General features: G+C 46.1%; 1 protein-coding gene and 1 non-coding gene across 2 annotated transcripts in view; one reads left to right on the top strand and one right to left on the bottom strand.

The window, feature by feature from the left end:
• The window catches only part of LOC126252872 (uncharacterized), a 301,417-nt gene that overhangs the window by 96,503 nt on the left and 181,111 nt on the right, over positions 1-23,803 (bottom strand). The window lies entirely within an intron of this gene.
• Positions 18,059-18,133, top strand: Trnat-ugu (transfer RNA threonine (anticodon UGU)). The gene has a single exon. It is a non-coding gene; the product is annotated as a tRNA-Thr (tRNA).

Raw genomic sequence — 23,803 nt, 5'->3', positions numbered from 1 at the left:
AATTACAGTAGTTACAATTTTCAACAACAGATGGCGCTGCGGTCTGGGAAACTCTATAGTACGATATTTTCCACATATCCACCATGCGTAGCAATAATATGGCGTAGTCTCTGAATGAAATTACCCGAAACCTTTGACAACGTGTCTGGCGGAATGGCTTCACATGCAGACGAGATGTACTGCTTCAGCTGTTCAATTGTTTCTGGATTCTGGCGGTACACCTGGTCTTTCAAGTGTCCCCACAGAAAGAAGTCACAGGGGTTCATGTCTGGCGAATAGAGAGGCCAATCCACGCCGCCTCCTGTATGTTTCGGATAGCCGAAAGCAATCACACGATCATCGAAATATTCATTCAGGAAATTAAAGACGTCGGCCGTGCGATGTGGCCGGGCACCATCTTGCATAAACCACGAGGTGTTCGCAGTGTCGTCTAAGGCAGTTTGTACCGCCACAAATTCACGAAGAATGTCCAGATAGCGTGATGCAGTAATCGTTTCGGATCTGAAAAATGGGCCAATGATTCCTTTGGAAGACATGGCGGCCCAGACCAGTACTTTTTGAGGATGCAGGGACGATGGGACTGCAACATGGGGCTTTTTGGTTCCCCATATGCGCCAGTTCTGTTTATCGACGAAGCCGTCCAGGTAAAAATAAGCTTCGTCAGTAAACCAAATGCTGCCCACGTGCATATCGCCGTCATCAATCCTGTGCACTATATCGTTAGCGAATGTCTCTCGTGCGTCAATGGTAGCGGCGCTGAGGGGTTGCCGCGTTTGAATTTTGTATGGATAGAGGTGTAAACTCTGGCGCATGAGACGATACGTGGACGTTGGCGTCATTTGGACCGCAGCTGCAACACGGCGAACGGAAATCCGAGGCCGCTGTCGGATCACCTGCTGCACTAGCTGCGCGTTGCCCTCTGTGGTTGCCGTACGCGGTCGCCCTACCTTTCCAGCACGTTCATCCGTCACGTTCCCAGTCCGTTGAAATTTTTCAAACAGATCCTTTATTGTATCGCTTTTCGGTCCTTTGGTTACATTAAACCTCCGTTGAAAACTTCGTCTTGTTGCAACAACACTGTGTTCTAGGCGGTGGAATTCCAACACCAGAAAAATCCTCTGTTCTAAGGAATAAACCATCTTGTCTACAGCACACTTGCACGTTGTGAACAGCACACGCTTACAGCAGAAAGACGACTTACAGAATGGCGCACCCACAGACTGCGTTGTCTTCTATATCTTTCACATCACTTGCAGCGCCATCTGTTGTTGAAAATTGTAACTACTGTAATTTCGAAAGTTTGTCCGCCTGAAAATGTACTGTTGTCCCAAGCATATTGCAACAAACGGTGTATTTCTATCGCTGCTCGTTTAGTTTTTATTGCCGTTTCAAATATACCGGTCATTTTTGAAACACCCTGTATAAGGAGACAGACGTTTTAACTGTATCCGAGCGAACCGCTCGGGCTTCGCACGGCTAGCATTATGTGTCTACAGGATAACTTGTCTGGCGCAGCAGAAATTTTTGTTTACGAGGCACTGCGTAGAGTTATGATGAAAAAAAGAGACAAAAATGTTAGGTAACTGAATATCCTCACTTTCATACAAATTAAAGCAATTAGGTAGCATACGTCACTTGCCGGCGTACTGCCGCGCTAAGGGCGTGAGTGGGGTGTCCGACAGCTGCCCCCTAACAATGCGCGGCACGCATCAAAGAGGACTCGCCTCGGCGGCCTCTTACAGTAGGTATCACTGTCGCGCCAGTCCGCCGCGAGAATAAAAATTCCTTACACCAGTTCCTGTCAGTAGCATTCACACAAGGACAGAAAAACACGACGGGGAATTGAAATTCGTCATAGTTGTGCCAATTAGCACCAAATATTTATAAATTGTATACACGAACGTTCCTCGCCAGTCAATGAATATGTAAGTGAAAACCTTACCAAGATCCCTGCGGTATTTCGTGAGAGTAGCCTTCATACAAAGACAGAAAAAAACGACACGGTACTTTAATTTAAAACCTGTGTAGAAGGAGAACCACTGCGGTAAGTGGCAACAAAAAGACCGCCTATTGGCTTCTATCTCGGGCTCTTCGGCCGACGTTCATCTGATGATTTTACTGACGTTTCGCCAGCACGAGTGGCTGGCATTGTAAAAGCTCCACCCTCCACTGCCGGTGGTGAACTGGCAGTGGAGGGTGAAGGAAGAGTCCTACCTAAGCAACAAAATAACCAATGACGGACGTAACGAAGAGTAAATAAAAGGGAGACTAGCATAGGCAAAAAGTGCATTCCTGGCCAAGAGAAGTCTGCTGGTATCAAACGTAGATCTTAATTTGAGGAAGAAATTTCTGAAAATGCACATTTTGAGCACAGCATTGTATGGAAGTGAAACATGGACTGTGAAAAAACTGGAACATAAGAGAATCAAGGCATTTGAGACGGGGTACTGCAGAAGAATGTTGCTAAATTAGTTGGGCTGATAATGTAAGAAATGAGGAAGTTATCCGTAGAATCGGCAAGGAAAGCAGTATATGGAAAACACTGACAAGAAGTAAGGACTGTATGACAGGATATGGGTTAAGAAATCAGGGGTTACCTTCCGTGCCACTGGAGGAAGCTGCAGACGGTAAAAACTATAGAGGAAAACAGAGATAGGTTCAACTGTTCAAATGTATGTGAATTCATAAGGGACCAAACTGCTGCTGTCGTCGGTCCCTACACTTAAACACTACTTAAACTAACTTGTGCTAAGAACAACACACACACACCCATGCCCGAGGGAGGACTCGAACCTCCGGTGCGAGGGGCCGCGCAATCCATGACATGGCTTCTCAAACAGTGCGGCCATTCCGCGCGGCGCAGGGATAGGGATAAATCCAACAAATAATTGTGGAAGTGCTACTCAGAGATGAAGACGTTGGCACATGAGAGGAATTCGTGGCGAGCTGCATCAAACCAGAGTACTGATGAGCCAAAAAAAAGGAGAATATATGTAGAGACTCTGGTAATAGTAATTTCGTGCGGTTCAGTGACCTGGTGCAAGTCTTTCAATTGGGTGCCACTTCGGCGACTTCCGTTCCCCTAACTTACAGCAATTATCCAACTGGGAAAGGGGGACCTTCAGTCAAATGTGGTATCCAAAACAAGTTTGGCTTATGGTGAATATGCATGTCATTGATAGGTGGCTGCTAGATTAAAGCACAGTGAAATATCCGTGGTTCGACCAGGATTCGATGCCACGACTTTTCGGTTTTCAGGCACGCTAGAGCACGAGCTGCACCCGGATTGTGTTCAAACTTTACTGCTGTCTGGAGCTGTGGCGGCTGTACAGCTAGATAGAAATACCATCGTTTTCACAACGATGGAGGACTTGAGTTCATCATACTTCAGCAAGTTTCCACTAAATACTGGTGAATTATATAGACGAACCTTCGTCGTGAATCAATCTATCTGTTCTTTCAAACAAGATCAAAATCCCTACTGTAGTTAATGAGAGTGGCTCAGTTAGACAGACAGAATAGCGAACTTCGATTTATATATAAGCGGAGAAGACAAAAGAGGGGAAGAGGAAAAGAGATTCGCCATTGTAAAACTCGTCATAAATAATCGACCACAACCCGAAAAGATTAATGATGACTCTACGTACAATAATAACAAAATACTTAAAACGGAGCAAAGCAAATTTTAAATCAACACTAAAGCTACTTCTTCTGGCCACCTTTTTTTCCGCCCGCATCTCGTGGTCGTGCGGTAGCGTTCTCGCTTCCCACGCCCGGGTTCCCGGGTTCGATTCCCGGCGGGGCGAGGGATTTTCTCTGCCTCGTGATGGCTGGGTGTTGTGTGCTGTCCTTAGGTTAGTTAGGTTTAAGTAGTTCTAAGTTCTAGGGGACTGATGACCATAGATGTTAAGTCTCATAGTGCTCAGAGCCATATGAACCATTTTATTTAAACTTTGCTAGTGCAAAAAGTAAGATTTTAACAGTAGCGTGAGTGGGATTAAAAAATAATATGTTCATTAACGGTAAAATTAATCATGAATATAGAGGGTGAATATTAATAAAACTGAAAAAGTGCAGGGACGGATTGCTGCCTGGGAGTGGAAGGAATCAGTTCCTATGAACACGCATCTGGAAAGGCATCAATGCCACTGTAGACGGCGCTGACGAATGGAAGTTCTCCTGACCACTTGCAGTGTATTTCATGTGTATTGCAGGCTGTGTGATTGACGTAGCGTACTGTAAGTAACAAAATGGTCCGATATTCATGTCGGGAACAAGCCGATATGGTGTTTGTGTGCTGCCACGCAGATGTAAGTGCTCGGAAGGCAGCACCAAAAACGTACCCTCACACGCACCAAACACATCACACAACATTTCAATCTCTTTTTAAGCTTTTGTGTGATCATGGGCCCTTTCAGACAGACGAACGTGCAGGGCGGCGTCGGACTGTGCCTACACAAGATCTGGAGGACCGATTTCTGCTCCTCGTCCATCTGCTTGGCCGTACACAAACGCCATCACGGCTTGTTCCCGGATCATTCTGCTGCTTATAGTCCGCTGCGTCAATCACAACGACAGCATCTTGTAAGGAACACACGGCACATGGCCAGAGGAACTCTCGTTCATCAGCGCCATCTACCGTGGCAACGACGCATTTCTGGACACATGTTCGTAGGACCTTTTTTCCTTTAAATACAATCAGGAATCCACTCATGCAGTTTTTCGATTTTGTCAATGTTTGCTCAGTATATCCTGCAAACTCGTTCCATCATTTTGGTAAATAATATCTTTCAAACAATCTATGGAACATTACGGTATATTAATAATTTTTACATATGGACCGCCTGACAGCAACTGAATAAAACACAATTTTAGTGCCATACGCGTTTCGCCTTTATTTTCTGCACGGCATCATCAGTGGCCTGGAATATGTACATATGTTAGCTATTTTATTTACATTTTTGTCATTGTGCCTATAGGTTATAAACAGTTCTGGAGGTTGGTATTTCCTATTAAGTAGTAATGTTTTGAACTGTACTTACAGGTTGCATGGACAATTACGCTCCTGTTGCATTTTTGGTGTGGTTCTTCTTCTTATGAACGCCAATTTGCGGTATTTTTCCCCATTCCACAACACTATGCACTAAACGCTTGTTTTAAAGCAATGTTTTGGTTTCTGTTGCCGACTGTCAAATGTTTTTGCCAAAGATCGAATGTTATTGCCAAACTGATGAGTGTAGCTATTTAAGTATCTGTGGTCTGTTCGTGTATGCATTTGTGTGTGCGTTTGTGTGTGTGTGTGTGTGTGTGTGTGTGTGTGTGTGTGTGTTTTTGGTGTGATATATATTTTTTTGTGCTGTGTGTGTGTGTGTGTGTATTTTGGTGTTTATATATTGCTGTGTGTGTGTGTGTGTGTGTGTGTCTCGAGATGATGCGAGGAAGAGTTTTCTTTTTTTTATTATTTTTTGTTTTATGTTATCATTTCCTTTACTAAGTGTATTAATATACCGTAATATTACACGCAACTGAGGAAGACAGGACTATAAAAGTTGAAGAAATCTATGGAACATTCTGAGAAAGCTTTTTTTCCTTAAATTTTGCGACAGCGCTTCTGATTGCATCATTCGTAGATTTTCGGGTGTTATATGAAGGCTTATTTCACAAGCGCGCTAAATCGCTGCTTCCTGGACTCGGGTTGGCGCGCCGGCCCCAGGTCGAGTCCGCCCGGCGGATTAACGACGTGGGCCGGTGTGCCGGCCAGCCTGGATGTGGTTTTTAGGCGGTTTTCCACATCCCGCTAGTGAATGCCGGGCTGGTCCCCACGTTCCGCCTCAGTTACACGCGTCGCAGACATTTGAAAAACGTCCGCACTATTTCACGATTTACACTAGATGCAGACAGTTGGGGTAGACTGATTCCGTCCTGTGGGGTACGGGGTGGCGGCAGGAAGGTCATCCGGCCATCCCTCAAACTAACACTGCCAAATCCGTTGTAACCACGCCGACCTTGAGAACGCTGCGGGACTATGGCGTAAGCGAAAGCAGAAGAAGACGAAACAAGAATATGAAGGGCTTATTTCAATAGTGGTAGAAGTCCATTTTTGTTCATTCTGAGATACAGAGTCGTAAAGTTAAATGAGCGCTGAAAAATCTGCAATTGAGATACTAGAAATATTCAAGGATATGGCTTCTTGCTAGAGATGAACCTTTCTTTTCTGTTTGCCGCGCGGGATTAGCCGAGCGGTCAAGGGCGCTGCAGTCATGGACTGTGCGGCTGATCCCGGCGGAGGTTCGAGTCCTCCCTCGAACATGGGTGTGTGTGTTTGTCCTTAGGATAATTTAGGTTAAGTAGTGTGTAAGGTTAGGGACTGATGACCTTAGCAGTTAAGTCCCATAAGATTTCACACACATTTGAACATTTTTTTTCTTTCTGTTTGTTTCGACCATTAATTTCAGAAGCAGTATAGACAGGAAAGTGGAGGTAATAGACTTGTACCACTATTGAAAGAAGTGTTTCATATGTGGGTGCGCATTTGAAAAAGAAACGTGATCGTAGAAGTGCACATATAGACAGTCCACGATTTCTCTCGGCGCGTAGTATACCCGAAGGAACACACATACGCTCATGGCTCGCTTGAAAGCTGAGAGCTTCCGCGGCGAGTATACGTCGAAAGCTGCAGAAAGGTGACCCAGTTAGTCTGGTGGCCTCGTTAGCTGCGCGGCTCCGAGCTGGTGCTCCGGTCAAAGGGCTGTCTGCCTTCTATGCCCGCAGAAGCGAGGGACTCGCGCCGAGAGAGCGTTCGCCGTTACACCTTGCAAGAGCTACTAGTCACGTGCCTTTGTCGCGGCTTTTATTGACAAATAAATCGATGAGCTTACGTACATTGTAAGATCCTGATCTTCATCCTCTTCCATCCTTATTTTCATTACGTATTCGCTTTATCCGACTCTAAGCAATGTGTACTCTACTGCCCATTAAAATTGCTACACCATGAAGATGACGTGCTACAGACGCGAAATTTAACCGACAGGAAGAGGATACTGTGATATGCAAATGATTAGCTTTTCAGAGCATTCACACAAGGTTGGCGCCGGTGGCAACACCTACAACGTGTTGACATGAGGAAAGTTTCCAACCGATTTCTCATACGCAAACAGCAGTTGACCGGCATTCCCTGGTGAAACGTTGTTGTGTTGCCTCGTGTAAGGAGGAGAGATTTGTACCATCACGTTTCCGACTTTGATAAAGGTCGGATTGTAGCCTATCGCGATTGCGGTTTATCGTATCGCGACATTGCTGCTCGCGTTGGTCGAGAGCCAATGACTGTTAGCAGAATATGGAATCGGTGGGTTCAGGAGGCTAATACGGAACGCCGTGCTGGATCCCAACGGCCTCGTATCACTAGCAGTCGAGATGACTGGCATCTTATCCGCATGGCTGTAACGGATCGTGCAGCTACGTCTCGATCCCTGAGTCAACAGATGGGGACGTTTGTAAGACAACAACCATCTGCACGAACAGTTCGATGACGTTTGCAACAGCATGGACTATCAGCTTGGAGACCATGGCTGCGGTTACCCTTGACGCTGCACCACAGACAGGACCGCTTGCGATGGTGTACTCAACGACGAACCTGGCTGCACGAATGGCAAAACGTTATATTTTCGGATGAATCCAAGTTCTGTTTACAGCATCATGATGGTCGCATCCGTGTTTGGCGCCATCGCGGTGCCATACTGGCGTATCACCCGGCGTGATGGTATGGGGTGCCATTGGTTACACGCCTCGGTCACCTCTTGTTCGCATTGACGGCACTTTGAACAGTGGACGTTACATTTCAGATGTGCTACGACCCATGGCTCTACTCTTCATTCGATCCCTGCGAAACCCTACATTTCAGCACGATAATGCGCGACCGCATGTTGCAGGTCCTGTACGGGCCTTTCTGGATACAGAAAATGTTCGACTGCTGCCCTGGCCAGCACGTTCTCCAGATCTCTCACCAATTGAAAACGTCTAGTCAATGGTGGCCGAGCAACTGGCTCGTCACAATACGCCAGTCACTACTCTTGATGAACTGTGGTATCGTGTTGAAGCTGCATGGGCAGCTGTACCTGTACACGCCATCCAAGCTCTGTTTGAGTCAATGCTCAGACTATCAAGGCCGTTATTAGGGTCGGAGATGGTTGTTCTGGGTACTGATTTCTCAGGATCTATGCACCCAAGTTGCGTGAAAATGTAATCACATGTCATTTCTAGTATAATATATTTGTCCAATGAATACCTGTTTATCATCTGCATTTCTTCTTAGTGTAGCAATTATAATAGACAGTTGTGTATTTTCGAGAACGGACTTTTCATTCTGCTGCTAAGGGTATGCTGTTTTGAAACTCCATAGCAGTTTAAAGCCGTTCGCTGGAGTGTGACATCAACACAGAGCCTTGCCTTTCGGGGGCAATGTTCTTACCGAATACGTGATCAAGGCAGTTGCATAAACATATCTGTTCTGTTCTGCTATCGCATACGAAGGGTATAGCTTGATTACAGACGAGGTGCGACAATAAAGTAATGAGACTGATGTGAAAAAAATGTTGCTTACCATTTTAGTCAAGTTTAGTGTTGTCTCCTTCAAAGTAGTTCCCTTCTGATCGCACACACTTTTCCAGCGCTTCTGCTATTGATGGTAACACTTATTGAACTCATCTTCTGTAATATCCTCCGAGACCCTCGTCACAGCTTCTTGGACATCTTGTGTTGTTTGAAAATGGTGTCCCTTGACCGCCGTTTTGACTCTTGGAAATAGAAAAAAGTTGCACGGAGCGATATCTGGTGGCTGTGGTAGTACTGAAATTTGTTTTGAGGTTAAAAATTGCTTTACTGACAGAGCAGTATGGGATGGCGCATTATCGTGATGCAAATCCAATTATCAGCAATGTTGGCACGGACACGAAGAACTCTTTTAGGAAGCCTTTCTAAAATTTGTTTGTTGAAATATTGGTTTACTGTTTGTCCAGGAGGCACCCACTCTTTATTAACAATTCCCTTGTAATCAAAGAAGCACACAGGGATGCACTTCACTTTTGACTTTGACATGCGAGCTTTCTTTGGTCTCGGTGATCTCTTTTAGCACCGTTGCGAACTTTGGCGTTTTGTCTCTAGATCGTACTGAAAAAAAAACAACTTTCATCACCAGTGATAACACGGCTTAACAATTCTGGATTGATTCCGTTTGCCCTAACAGATCATCATTTGCTGCATCATTTTCCCGTGTTTCTCGCTGTTGTGATGTGACATTTTTGGGGACCATTTTTGCACAAATCGTTTTCTCATACCAAGATCTTCAGTTATTATTAGACGAACCGTTTCTCGATTGATGTTCAGTTCTTCTGCAATCATTTTCATGGATAATTTTCGATCAGATCGTACGAGTTCAAGCACCCTGGCCAAGTTGACATCTATGCGGAAGGTTGATGGTCGTCCACTGCGGTCTTCATCTTCAACATTCGTTCTGCCATCACTAAACATTTTATGCCAACGAAAAACTTGAACTCTTGACATAACCTCCTCTCCAAAAGTCTTCTGAAGCTTACCCGTTAGTTGTCGTCACGTTTTCGCCCAATTTAACGCAAAAAGAAATGGCAAACCGTTGCGCAATATCATGCGGTTCCATTTCCGTGACGAGAGACACAAACACATGTTAACTTATTACAGCACAACTCACGACTGAGCGGTTGCATCAATGTGCCGCTTGGACTAGAAGCAGCTTATAGACCAAGGTCAAAGATATTGTGCCTACGCAAGCCTGCAGGGTTCCCACATCTTGCAAAGATAATCAGTCTCCTCACTTTATTGTCGCACCTCTTAAAATATCAAGACAGTGGAATGGGATGTGACCTGGTAAGCACTACAAAAACATGCTCCATTAGAAAATTGAAAAATTATAATATACGTTATTGACTGAGCCACAGAACGATTGTAGTTTGTGGTTGATAAAGCCATACACTTCAGGAACAAAAGGGGTCACGAGAGACGGACCGCATCGGTCAGGAAAACTCAGTGACTTCGAACAAAGACCAATCACTGGATACCACTTGAGTAAGAAATCGATCAGGACATTTCAAACGTTCTGAAGTTGCCCAAGTTGACTGAGACTGTCGGTGATGTGATAGTTAAGCGAAAACGCAAAGGAACAATCACAAAACCAAGACCAGCCAGATCTCATGTACTGACGGACTAGAACCGTCAACCAGTATGGAGGATGGTTGTAAAAAATTACATTATATCAGCTGAAGGAATCACTCATGATTTCAAACCTGCTACAAGCGGTCTGTCTAGCACAACGACTGTGTGTAGGGAGTTAAAAATAATGGAATACAGTGTTCGTTCATTTCATTAGCCATACGCTTTTGTAGTCAATGCTTAGTGGAGCTTGAGGGCGTATAAAGACGGACGCTACTTGACAGTAGATGACTGAAAACTAATGATTTTCAGTGATGAAGCACTGTACACTCTGTGGCAATCGGATGGAAGGGTGTAGTGGCGTGGCAAGACAGCCAAGCCACTCGGAGGTAGCCGAAAGGTACGCGTTAAGCTCACGCAGATTGGCGTGAGGTCTGGAACAAAGTAAAGTAATTATCCTATAAAGAAAAGAACGTAGTTCTTGGAATACTTAACTTTAATCCACAATTGGAGAACATCGCTCTTGTTTGTACATGCTTCTCACGATAAATATCAAATGCTATGGCGCCTTGCTAGGTCGTAGCAAATGACGTAGCTGAAGGCTATTCTAACTATCGTCTCGGCAAATGAGAGCGTAATTTGTCAGTGTAGCTTCGCTAGCAAAGTCGGCTGCACAACTGGGGCGAGTGCTAGTAAGTCTTTCTAGACCTGCCGTGTGGTGGCGCTCGGTCTGCAATCACTGACAGTGGCGACACGCGGGTCCGGCGTATACTAATGGACCGCGGCCGATTTAAAGGCTACCACCTAGCAAGTGTGGTGTCTGGCGGTGACACCACAAAGGGTCTGGATTTGGCGAATTCCTGGAGAACGTTAACTATTATCATGTGTAGCGCCAAAAGTGAAATATTGGGGAAATAGTGCTATGGTATGGGGGTTATTTTCGTGATTGCGATGTAGTCCCCTTATAGCATTTAAGAAAGTGCTAAATGTGGAAGGATATGAATAGATTTTTACAGTTCGGAGACGATGACTGTATCAGCATAACAATTCACCCTGTAATAAATCAGCATTGTAGGGCAATGTAAGACAGTGGTTTGCAGACAGTAACATTCATGAAATGAACTTGCCAGCATAGAACCCGATCTCAGCCCAATGGGACATGTTTGGTATGAGTTAGAATGTCGACTTCACTGCAAACACCAGCCTCCTATATCACCATTTCTGGCGTTGGCTCGTGAGAAAACTAGAATGCCATACCTCCACAGAAATTCAAACACCACATTGAATGTCTTCTCAGTGTTCTCAGCAGACTTCATACCCCATAAGGTATGGGGTATGCCTTTATCCACAATAATTTCAGCTAATATGTGTCCCAATACTTTTGATCAGGTAGTGTCCATATATCAATGCGTTAATCTCATTTGAGTGTCATCAGCTCGTTCTTCATGATATAGTCATACCCGTAAGTTCCATTTGCTACTGCACATGATGCCCACACGAGATGTAGCAGAGATTAGCGTGCCTTTACTAAATCAAATATGTACGCCGATGTTTTGTGACCTCACCAAGGGCAGCAATAAGACCTGAAGGTAGCGAAACAGGTCATGCAGCCTTGATTATTAACAGCCAGCTTCTTTCTGTTAAGCTCCTAATTACATATGAGTGTGATGATCGTGGGGTACCGACCAGCGCGAGCAACAATATTCCAGAACGGTGAACACCAGTCTAGATGGTTCTCACCCTCCCGCTGTCAAATTTAAGTGCTGGTAGATGTTTTCCACTCTTACACGAGGTGTAAAACGATGTTGTAGCAAACAACATACGCTGATGATCCACTTATAACCACCTCCTTAATACCTTGTTTGTCCGCCACGAAATACATCACTGATTCTGCGTAACAGGTATCCGACAGTTTGTTGGTAGGTTTGTGTAAGGGGTATGCGGCATTAGATGTCTGCGCACAGGTCACTTAATTCGCGTAAATAACGGGCACTGATTTGCGTACGCGGTAATGGTGACCGATAGCGACCCAGATGAGATTGACATCAGGCGAATATGGTCGCGGAGACACTAACGTGAGATCAGTACATGCTCCTCAAACCACTGTAGCACAGTTCTGGCTCCAACACTGGCCAATCATACTGCTAAAAGATGACAGCGCCGTCGGGAAAGACATTAAGCATGAAGGGCTGCAGATGGTTCGCAGCTGTCAGCGTGTCTTCAAAATGGCTCTGAGCACTATGGGACTCAACTGCTGTGGTCATTAGTCCCCTAGAACTTAGAACTACTTAAACCTAACTAACCTAAGGACATCACACACATCCATGCCCGAGGCAGGATTCGAACCTGCGACCGTAGCAGTCGCACGGTTCCGGACTGCGCGCCTAGAACCGCGAGACCACCGCGGCCGGCAGCGTGTCTTAGATTACTACTATAGGCCCCATGAGAAAGTAGGAAGTGTCTCCGATAGCATAATGTTGCTCCTGCCAGCCTGCCTCCGTGGTGTGCTGCACGTTTCGAGCCGCCGTTCACCTTGATGATGGTGTTTTTGGAGACAACCATTGAACTGTGAATGTGTGCTTTCCCGGCGTATACAGCTGGCGAAGAGTTCTCGGGCTTCCAGCCGGGTGGCGATGTCTTCAAACTGCGACGTTTCGACGAGTGACATACTCATCATCTTCTGGCGAAGTGCCGAGACTTTGCCGATGCCGGTCCCTTTATACCTGCGGTGTGCCCCCCACCACCTGGCCGCGGGTTGGTTGGTTGGTTTGGGGAAGGAGACCAGACAGCGTGGTCATCGGTCTCATCATATTAAGGAAGGATTGCGAAGGAAGTCGGCCGTGCCCTTTCAGAGGAACCATCCCGGCATTTGCCTGGAGGGATTTAGGGAAATCACGGAAAACCTAAATCAGGATGGCCGGACGCGGGATTGAACCGTCGTCCTCCCGAATGCGAGTCCAGTTTCTGGCCACGGGAGGCTGGGTCCAGAGGAGCCGGCGGGCGAGGTGGAGGGAGAAGCGGGTGCGCCGTTCGTGTCTCCGTCAGAGCATTCTGATCGCGTCTCGTGAGCTGGACGGTTCTTGTTGCGTTCCTGGCGTATTGCGGCTAATGCTGGATTCCAGGGCGCGCTCAGTTGATAGCCTTCGTCCCTGTTCACAAGATTCTCGTGGACCCGTATTTCTATTGATTCTTTAATGACGCTATCCCAATAGCTCCCGGCTCGGCACAGCACCCTGGTGTTTTCGAAGTCAAAGGTGTGGTTTTCTTTGATGCTATGTTCAGCTATAGCAGATTTCTCTATCTGTCCAAGTCGAACATGCCTGATGTGTTCCTCGCACCTTTCAATCAATAGAATCAATAGAAATACGGGTCCACGAGAATCTTGTGAACAGGGACGAAGGCTATCAACTGAGCGCGCCCTGGAATCCAGCATTAGCCGCAATACGCCAGGAACGCAACAAGAACCGTCCAGCTCACGAGACGCGATCAGAATGCTCTGACGGAGACACGAACGGCGCACCCGCTTCTCCCTCCACCTCGCCCGCCGGCTCCTCTGGACCCAGCCTCCCGTGGCCAGAAACTGGACTCGCATTCGGGAGGACGACGGTTCAATCCCGCGTCCGGCCATCCTGATTTAGGTTTTCCGTGATTTCCCTAAATCACTCCAGGCAAATGCCGGGATGGTTCCTCTGAAAGGGCACGGCCGACTTCCTTCGCAATCCTTCCTTAATATGATGAGACCGATGACCACGCTGTCTGGTCTCCTTCCCCAAACCAACCAACCAACCCGCGGCCAGGTGGTGGGGGGCACACCGCAGGTATAAAGGGACCGGCATCGGCAAAGTCTCGGCACTTCGCCAGAAGATGATGAGTATGTCACTCGTCGAAACGTCGCAGTTTGAAGACACCGCCACCCGGCTGGAAGCCCGAGAACTCTTCGCCAACCATTGAACTATTGTAGCAAAAATGTGATTCTGCCGAAGAGTCGACAGGTTTCCACTGATCGATGGTCGAACCCGATGGTCCGGTGCCCACTGCAATTATAACTGACGATGTCGTTGGGTCAGCATGTGAACACGTAGGGGTGGTCTGCTGCGGAGCTCCATGTTGAACAACGTACGATGAACGGTGTGTTCCGAAACACTGGTGCGTGCTCCATCATTGTGCTCTTCCGATAGAGATGCCGCAGATAACTAGCTATCCTACCTTCCACAGTGGACAAGCCTCTGAACACCACATTCTGTGAAAAGCAGTGAGCGTCCAACCATTTAGCGCCTAGTGGTAGTCTCACAGTCCTTGTACCTCTTTCCATAGATGCTCACGATTGAACCACATGAATGTTCGACCAGCTTCGCCTTTTTTGAGATACTCGTTCACAGGCTGTGCGTAATAATAATCCGCCCTTCGTCGCCGTTACTTATCTCAGCGGATGTCCAACCCATACCTCCGCTATGGTGATCCCTCGCCCGTGCCTGCTCCACTTAGATACTTTTTTTTAATGTCTCTCTTGCACGCAACGCCACAAGATGGCGTCCAAAGTCGAGGTGGGCAGTGGTCGTAATGTTTTGACGTATCAGTGTACTTCCTTATTCTCAAAAGCGTAAGCCCGCCGGCTATCTCTGCTTCCGGCCTAACACCCGCGTTCAGCGGGTAGTCTTCGTCAGTGCAGCAGGCGCTCCTCCGGAGTTCAAGCGCATACTCCCCGTGTTTTGGAAACATTACTGTTGAAGGACGATAACACGTTCGTCCACACACTAAGCTGCTGCAGGTGCGCGCATCGGTGACAGTGGCGTTGCAATTGCAGGGACTATTTCGCACCCTTAAATGACGTATTCGCCGAGCGATGTGCGATATCCTTCCGTCTGAAGGCCACTTAGCCGCGACTGAAGAAGCCATATATACAGCTGTTGACTACCTCACCGAAAAGATACTAAAGGCGGCCGAGGATTATGCATGACAGATTGCGACAAGGGGCCTTACCCCCATTAGTATAGGAACTCAAGTAGCAGGAAAACGTTATTAGGAAGAGGTGGCAACAATTTCGAGACCCCAATAACAGACGGAACCTCAAGACTGCAACATGAATTATGGGAGCGATTCTTGAAAAGGGAAACTGAGAACTGGGAAGACAAGGAGTCGAAATTACGTGCTACAAACCAGAGATTGGTGGCAACTGGACAGACAACTGAGATGGAAAAAAAAAAACAAATAAAAAACGGGAACACCCGCTGAAGACAGGAAACGGACTTACAAATGATCCTTTCAATTAAAGCACAAGCCTTTCTTGAGGCTTCCAAAACACAAAATCGACTAATACAGGGAGACCTAGACAACCAGGAAAGAGAGTACGAAATAACAACCAACAAACCAGCACAACGGATAATCATACAAGACACCAGGAATACACCTCTTCAAACAACGCGTAGCGAAGTGAGGGCCAAGTTAAAGAACCTAATGAACAACAAAGCACCTCGGTCGAATGCAGTAACAGATCAACAACTCAAGAAACTAGCAAGGAATCCAATCGTCCTATTGATTATAATTTATAACAGCTGCTTGCTCAACTACTATTCCCCTGCAATATGGTTGTTGACACACGTCATTCCTATTCCAAAACCACGGAAAGACTTAATGCAGCCTGTCAATCACAGACCGATCTGTTTACTGAGCAGAACTGAAAAAAGTTTCTAAAATATCATTATGAATAGGCTACAAGACATATTAACTCAAGATGAGACGATCTGACCAGAGCAATATGGATTCCAGAGGAAGATTTCGGTGGAGCTACAAGTGTCGAGAATTACGAACGTTCACGCAGAATGTCAATTCGACAGCCACGACCGCTATCGTTTTTTTCTAAACGTGGAAAAGGCTTATGAAAAGGTCAGGCCTGAGAACCTGTTACGGAATAAGACAGCAGACAACGATCCCAGTCAACTATATTAAACTCATAGCAAGCTATCTCAGCGACAGAAAAATGCGAGTGCAATCTAAAAGCATCATATCGGAGATCAGACTCGTAGAGGTCTGAATTTCGAAGCCTCGGTCTTGTCGTTACTCTTGTTCACAATTTACGTAACAACGTGCCGACGACTGCAGACGTTCAACTGGCATAGTTCGCAGACGACAATGCGTGCTTTATCTTGTGGATGCCAACATAACGCGACATCAGAAGACTAAAGACGTCACTGGACCTCACTACAGAATGGTGCAGACGTAACAAGTGTAAAATTAACCCAGCCAAAACAACAGCAATATACTTAAGCAAAAAATGTTCACAGCAGTCAAGTATTTGAGTGTCGCATTGGATCGATGCCGTTTTTTCCATAGACAGATGCAAGACTTAAAAATAAAAGCCCCTGGCATCGTGAGGTAACGGATGCCACTATTCCGCAATACGAAGCTCAACGTAACTCCACAAGGTAACTCCACCAGCAAAAATCTTTTATTGGAGCACATAGTGGGGTCTCAAAAGCAAGACCCAAATACAGTATATCCAGACATTTATTGAAGTAATCAACACCAACTGCACAAAAGAATTTCATTTTCTTAGCTCCTTTTGGGCACTTAGATCTCATCTTCAGAAAGTTGTAACTATCGCAATATTTTGCGAGTGTCATCAATAAGATGTATGCAGCGTATTACTGTGATCGAGTGATTCATAGTAAATATACAAAAGTGGTATAAAGAAGCCAAAAACTTGTTGTTAATCGCCACATTGGGCCGTAGTTAATGCCTTCGTCGTTTGAAAGAGGGAAAACCATGACACACCGGTTCACACCCCACGCCTGCAGTCAGTTAATACCCAGTTTCTGTGGTGGTTGGTCTACTGAAGCCGTACAGCTTTATAGATCGCAGTGAGAAATGTCCTTTTGCGAAGAGCCCGCGGAGTCTTTCGCTGTGGCATGCCCGAATAAAATCTTATCGGTTTCCAAGTAGCGTCTTTTCGAATAAAATACACGAGCATTCGATGGCTATCTCCGCCATCGCCGCCAGAAGTAAAAATCTCTGAATGCCGGGACTGGCACGGATTTCCGCTTATAATGGCACGAATGCAGCCTGTGACACCAATCACAGAGGACCGAAACGAAGATTGCGCGGAATGTGAGTTGCGCAGTTCGCAGCAGTTCTAGATCGCCGCGGGACGAGGCCCGCGAGAAATTATATGAAGTCGAGCACTGGACATCCGACATGTAGTTCATCACAATTGCCAACGGCCACCGCTGATGCAAATAGAGATGAGAAACAGTCCCGCGTCTCTCGTGCGGTTTGAAACTGCAGCACGATCAAAATACAGTTCTTGAATTAAGACTCACTTTTAACGAAAAAAATCGTTTGAATGAAATGATAATTAAATGGACACCCTAGCTGCAAACAGGCGTTCATGTACTTCATTGGGGACATGTTGAAAATGTGGGCCCCGACCGGGACTCGAACCCGGGATCTCCTGCTTACATGGCAGACGCTCTATCCATCTGAGCCACCGCGGGCACAGAGGATAGTGCGTCTGCAGGGACTTATCCCTTGTACGCTCCCCGTGAGATCCACATTCCCAACATTCGTAGTGCGCCTAATAGATGTTTTGCCCATCATACTCTTTACTCGTGGCAGATTAATCTACCAAGTCCCGTACGAGTTCGGGCATAGCGTGTGCGTTCACACAAGAAGGTCAAAGGCCGGGAACCCATATTTTTAACTATATATGACGGTAGTAACTGTTCCCGAAAGAACAGTTACCGTGGATGACCATGCAGCTTTGCTAGAAATGAAATGATAATTAAATGGACACCCTAGCTGCAAACAGGCGTTCATGTACTTCATTGTGGAGCTCACGGGGAGCGTGCAAGGGATAAGTCCCTGCAGACGCGCTATCCTCTGTGCCCGCGGTGGCTCAGATGGATAGAGCGTCTGCCATGTAAGCAGGAGATCCCGGGTTCGAGTCCCGGTCGGGGCACTCATTTTCAACATGTCCCCAATGAAGTGTATCAACGCCTGTTTGCAGCTAGGGTGTCCATTTAATTATCATTTCATTTCTAGCAAAGCTGCATGGTCATCCACGGTAACTGTTCTTTCGGGAACAGATACTACCGTCATATATAGTTAAAATCGTTTCAATTACAGTTAGACCTTGGCACATAACGTCGCCAGTGTGAAGGTCTCTCTCTTGTACACTAAAGGCCAAAGAAACTGGTACACCTGCCTAATATCCTGTAGGGTTCCCGAGAGCACGCAGAAGTGCCTCAACACGACGTTGCATGGACTCGACTAATATCTGAAGTAGTGCTGGAGGGGACTGACACCATGAATCCTGCAGGGTTGTCCATAAACCCATTAAGAGTACGAGGGGATGGAGATCTCTTCTGAACAGCACTTTGCACGGCATCCCAGATGTGCTCAATAATGTTCTTGTCTGGGGAGTTTGGCAGCCAACGGAAGAGTTTAAACTCAGAAGAGTGTTCCTGGAGCCACTCTGTAGCAATTTGGACGTATGGGGTGTCGCATTGTCCTGTTGGAATTGCCCAAGTCCGTCGGAATACACAATAGACATGAATGGATGCAGGTGATCAGACAGGATGCCTACGTACATGTCATCCGTCATAGTCGTATCTTAAGGGGCTCCGGAAAGGCTCAAAATCATGAAAAGTTCAATTTTTACTTTTTTGCGTTTTCTGAATCTGCAGACTATTACCTTTTAATAGATATATAATGTGGTGTCACCGCCAGACACCACACTTGCTAGGTGGTAGCTTAAATCGGCCGCGGTCCATTAGTACATGTCGGACCCGCGTGTCGCCACTATCAGTGATCAGACCGAGCGCCACCACACGGCAGGTCTCGAGAGACTGACTAGCACTCGCCCCAGTTGTACGACGACGTTGCTAGCGACTACACTGACGAAGCCTTTCTCTCATTTGCCGAGAGACAGTTAGAATAGCCTTCAGCTAAGTCCATGGCTACGACCTAGCAAGGCGCCATTAGTAACATTGCATGTATCTAAAGAGTCTCACTTGTATCGCCACAATTTCCAGATGTACCACAAGGATGGATTAAAATAAGTATTTAGGAAGCTACGTACTTTTCTTTATAGCTTTCATTACGTATCCTGTTTCAGACCTCACGCCATCCTGCTTTAGCTTAGCGCGTGCCTTTCGGCTTCCTCTCATTGTGTCTAGGCTGTCTTGTCTAGACACAACATATAATTTATTCAATTCCGAAGACTACAACTATTTTTAAATTTTTTTTGAAATGTATTCTACATGGGCGTGACCCACTGTGGCGCTGTTAAACTGCTGTCAAATGGTGTTATTATTAACGTCCGTGTTCATCAGGTACATTTTAGTGATGTGAGATAAAGTATGTGTTGTGGCTAACCTGTGATGGTTCAATATATATCGCTGGTGTGATTGTCGATTGTTTCATGTTTATTTACTCTGTCGTTATCTCGAAAATATTCGTAATTAATTCTGTTCCTTGAGTCCCTGTTTTGTTGAAGTATAATAATGAGAAAAAGTAAAGTTATTAGAAATCCTCTGAAGGCTTTTAAGAAAAGGAGAAATGTTGGAAAGCCAAAGGTATTTAGAAATATGGGAATGAAGGTAGGTTCTAACATGGTACGAGCGATGCTTGCTTTAGACAAGGAACGCCTTCGGGCTGCAGACAGGGCTGTAAAGAGTCTAGAAATACAAGCAAGAGTAAACAGGAGGAGGAACAAGAGGAAGCTGGAGGAGGAGTTTGCAGAGGATGAGGATAATCCATCCTATGGACCTGGAATGTACTAAAAAGTTAATCCAATCTTTGTCGCTCGATTCCCAAAACTTTTATTTTCTCATACTAATTACATGTTTTCTAAGGATCTTCCAAACATATTTGTTTCAAACATTCAGTAAATGTTACACAGTACCTTCTGCATAATTTAACACAGCCTTTTTCCAAAAAACTGTATATTTTTGAATATATAAATAAAAAATTGCAAAAAAATGTTGTGAATTTTCATTACAATTGAAAAAAAATCATCTTTAATAACTGAACTAAAATTTTGTAAAATCCCTGTGTTAAGTTGTAGCCCATATTCCAATAAATAATCTGTAAAAAGTTCAACTTGCTACATCAAATACTTTGTGAGGAAAGATGTAATTTATAAGCGTTATTTTAACATTGCAAGTATAGGGCGTTCCGGAGCCCCTTAAGACGTATCAGGGGGCACACATCACTCCAACGGCGCACGCCCCGCACCATTACAGAGCCTCCACCGGCTTTATCAGTCTCCTCTGACATGTAGGGTCCATGGATATCAGGTTGTCTCCATATCCGTACACGTTCATCCGCTCGATAGAATTTTAGACGAGACTCGTCCGATCAGGCAACATGTTTCCAGTCACCAGCAGTCGAATGTCAGTGTTGGCGGGCCCAGGTGAGGCGTAAAGCGTCGTGTCGGGCAGTCATCAAGGGTACACGAGTCGGCCTTCGGCTGTGGAGGCCCATATCGATGATGTTTCGTTGAATGGTTCTTACGCTGACAATTGTTGATGGCCCAGCATTGAAATCTGCAGGAATTTGCGGAAATGCTGCACTTGTGTGACGTTGAACGATTCTCTTCATTGGTCGTTGGTTACCTTCAAAAATAGGTTCAAATGGCTCTGAGCACCATGGGACTTGACAGCCGAGGTCATCAGTCCCCTAGAACTTAGAACTACTTAAACCTAACCAACCTAAGGACATCACACACATCCATGCCCGAGGCAGGATTCGAACCTGCGACCGTAGCGGTCGCGCGGTTCCAGACTGTAGCATCTAGAACCGCTCGGCCACCCCGGCCGGCGTTGGTCCCCTTCTTGCAGGATGTTTTTCCAGCCGCAGCGCTGTCGGATATTTGATGTTTTATCGGATTCCTGATATTCAGAGTGCACTCGTGAAATGTTCGTACTGGAAAATCCGTACTTCGTCGCTACCTCGGAGATGCTATGTTCCATTACTCGTTCAAACTAACTTAAATCTTGATAACCTGGCATTGTAGCAGCGGCAACCGATCTGACAACTGCGCCAGACACTTGTCTTCTATAGGCGTCTCCGACCGAAGCGCCGTATTCTGCCTGTTTACATATCTCTCTATTTGAATAAGCATGCCTATTTCAGTTTGTTTGGCGCTTCAGTATATGTTCAAATTGTGAGAGATCTGTTGATCTTGTTGGCCAGAACATTTGTAGTACACTACGAAGGGTACATTGCATTCCAGCAGTGATACGAGGTGTGGCTAGAAAAAAACCGGACTAGTACTGGTGAAACAATAAAACGAATGCAATAAGGCTGAAAGTCGCGTGGCCTGTCACGTGACTCTCGCTCCGCCGACTGCTCGAGTTTCATCTGCCTCCTGCACTCAGTCTGCCCGTGGCGTCTGTTTTAAGTAGTTGACGTTTTGTCTGTGCGTCGGAAAATGTTGAGTGTACAGAAAGAACAGCGTGTTAACATCAAATTTTGTTTCAAACAAGGAAAATCTGCAAGTGAAACGTTTGTAATGTTACAACAAGTGTACGGCGATGATTGTTTATCGCGAACACAAGTGTCTGAGTGGTTTAAACGATTTAAAGATGGCCGCGAAGACACCAGTGATGACACTCGCACTGGCAGACCATTGTCAGCAAAATCTGATGCAAACATTGAAAAAATCGGTAAACTTGTTCGACACTTTCCTTGTCAACTCCTGTTAACTCAGACACTGCTCTGATTGTTAAACGGCGATCTTGTCGAACAAGTTTACCGATTTTTTCAATGTTTGCATCAGTTTTTGCTGACAATGGTCTGCCAGTGCGAGTGTCATCACTGGTGTCTTCGCGGCCATCTTTAAATCGTTTAAACCACTCAAACACTTGTGTTCGCGATAAACAATCATCGCCGTACACTTGTTGTAACATTACAAACTTTCACTTGCAGATTTTCCTTGTTTAAAACAAAATTTGATGTTAACACGCTGTTCTTTCTGTACACTCAACATTTTCCGACGCACAGACAAAACGTCAACTACTTAAAACAGACGCCACGGGCAGACTGAGTGCAGGAGGCAGATGAAACTCGAGCAGTAGGCGGAGCGAGAGTCACGTGACAGGCCACGCGACTTTCAGCCTTATTGCATTCGTTTTATTGTTTCACCAGTACTAGTCCGGTTTTTTTCTAGCCACATCTCGTATCTGGACGCTTAGTCTTCCGCTGAAGAAGCTCATCACATTCCTGTCGAAGAGACAGCAATTTTACGAGGATAACAACCTGTAAAATGTAGCAGGCACTGGTTATTTTATCCTCCATAAACACCGAATGTGACCACAATTTGTAACTGGCGGTCCCCCATACCTTGAAGCTTTGAGTGGGACCTTTGTGTCGTGGGCGAATGCAGTCCGGAATAGGTCGCTCACCAAGTCTACGCTGTACAGTTGCATACGCATCGTTCGCATACAGACAAAATCCACTGTCATCAGTGAAGACAGTAGAGTGTCATTCCGCTCTCCAGTCAACTCCTTCACGAGACCAGAATGGCCATCCTTGGCGGTGTTGTGGTGCCAGCGGTAGCCTGATCAACGGCGAACGACGCATTAGTCCTGCTGCAAGCAGACGGTTGTGAATGGTCCTTGGTGCCACAGCAGTTGCAACGTCTACCCGATACCTTCCTTGGGTGATGATCGGTGGGGCACCACTGCTAGTACAATGTGCCGGATCTGCGTCTTTAGTACTCGGGCGTATAGAACCTGGTCTACGTGTGGCACAATGTTCCACAGACCACTGCTGAAAGCAGCGACGCATTACCGAAAGTTTGCGCCCCATGTGTGCAGAAATCCGTTTATGCGACCATCCAGCTTCCCGCAGGCCCACATTGCGACCACGTTGTTCGCAGGAGTATGCACTGGTTGGTAGAGCATGACTATACCCTCAAATGGATGTTGCAGACATTCTTCGTCTATGAGCGCAGTTACTGCCTGCAGAGTTTTAAACGCGTTTAGATAGGCCTCTTGCCATCTGATCTCCAAAGACTGACAAATGAATCACAAACACAACACTCCCTCAGTGCTTGAGGGCGTGGCACTTTTTCCTGCAGTGTAGTTTCCTCATCGGAAAACCATTTATGGGTGTGCCGAGCGGTTATGTCGTGGCGCAGTTCATTATCGATAGATCCCTCTAGCTGGGAACATGATTTCCGGTGATAGAGCCATAGAGATTTTCCGCAACCAGAGAGATGCGCAGTTACGATGAGGTCGATTTAAGCGCGACCGCGGGGACGGTTGGTCTCTCTCAGTGATGGGGTGTGTAGCGGTTTGTGTGGATATAAAGCGCCGTGACGCCGTGGCTGATAAAATCCTTCGCTCGCTGCTGCATTTGGGATGTCAATTAGAGCGGGTTAGGTGGTGTCCTGTCTCTGCCGTATCGGTGGAGATTTTCCGATGTAGACGTTATTTCGGTGTACTGTTTTGGCACTTACATGTGGTTAGGTTTTGATTATGCCAGTGTCCACTGTGGTGTCGGGTTGTTTTCCTGTCAGCCAATTCCAAAGAATTTAACACGAGGCGACTAGTGGATATGCTCAGCCGATTGCAGTAAGAGATCGGGCAGTTGCTGTTTATGTTTATACGTCCTGGAAATT

Source organism: Schistocerca nitens, chromosome 4 (genome assembly GCF_023898315.1).
Source record: "Schistocerca nitens isolate TAMUIC-IGC-003100 chromosome 4, iqSchNite1.1, whole genome shotgun sequence".
Lineage (NCBI taxonomy): Eukaryota > Metazoa > Arthropoda > Insecta > Orthoptera > Acrididae > Schistocerca > Schistocerca nitens.
This window is presented reverse-complemented; position numbering and strand designations above follow the sequence as displayed.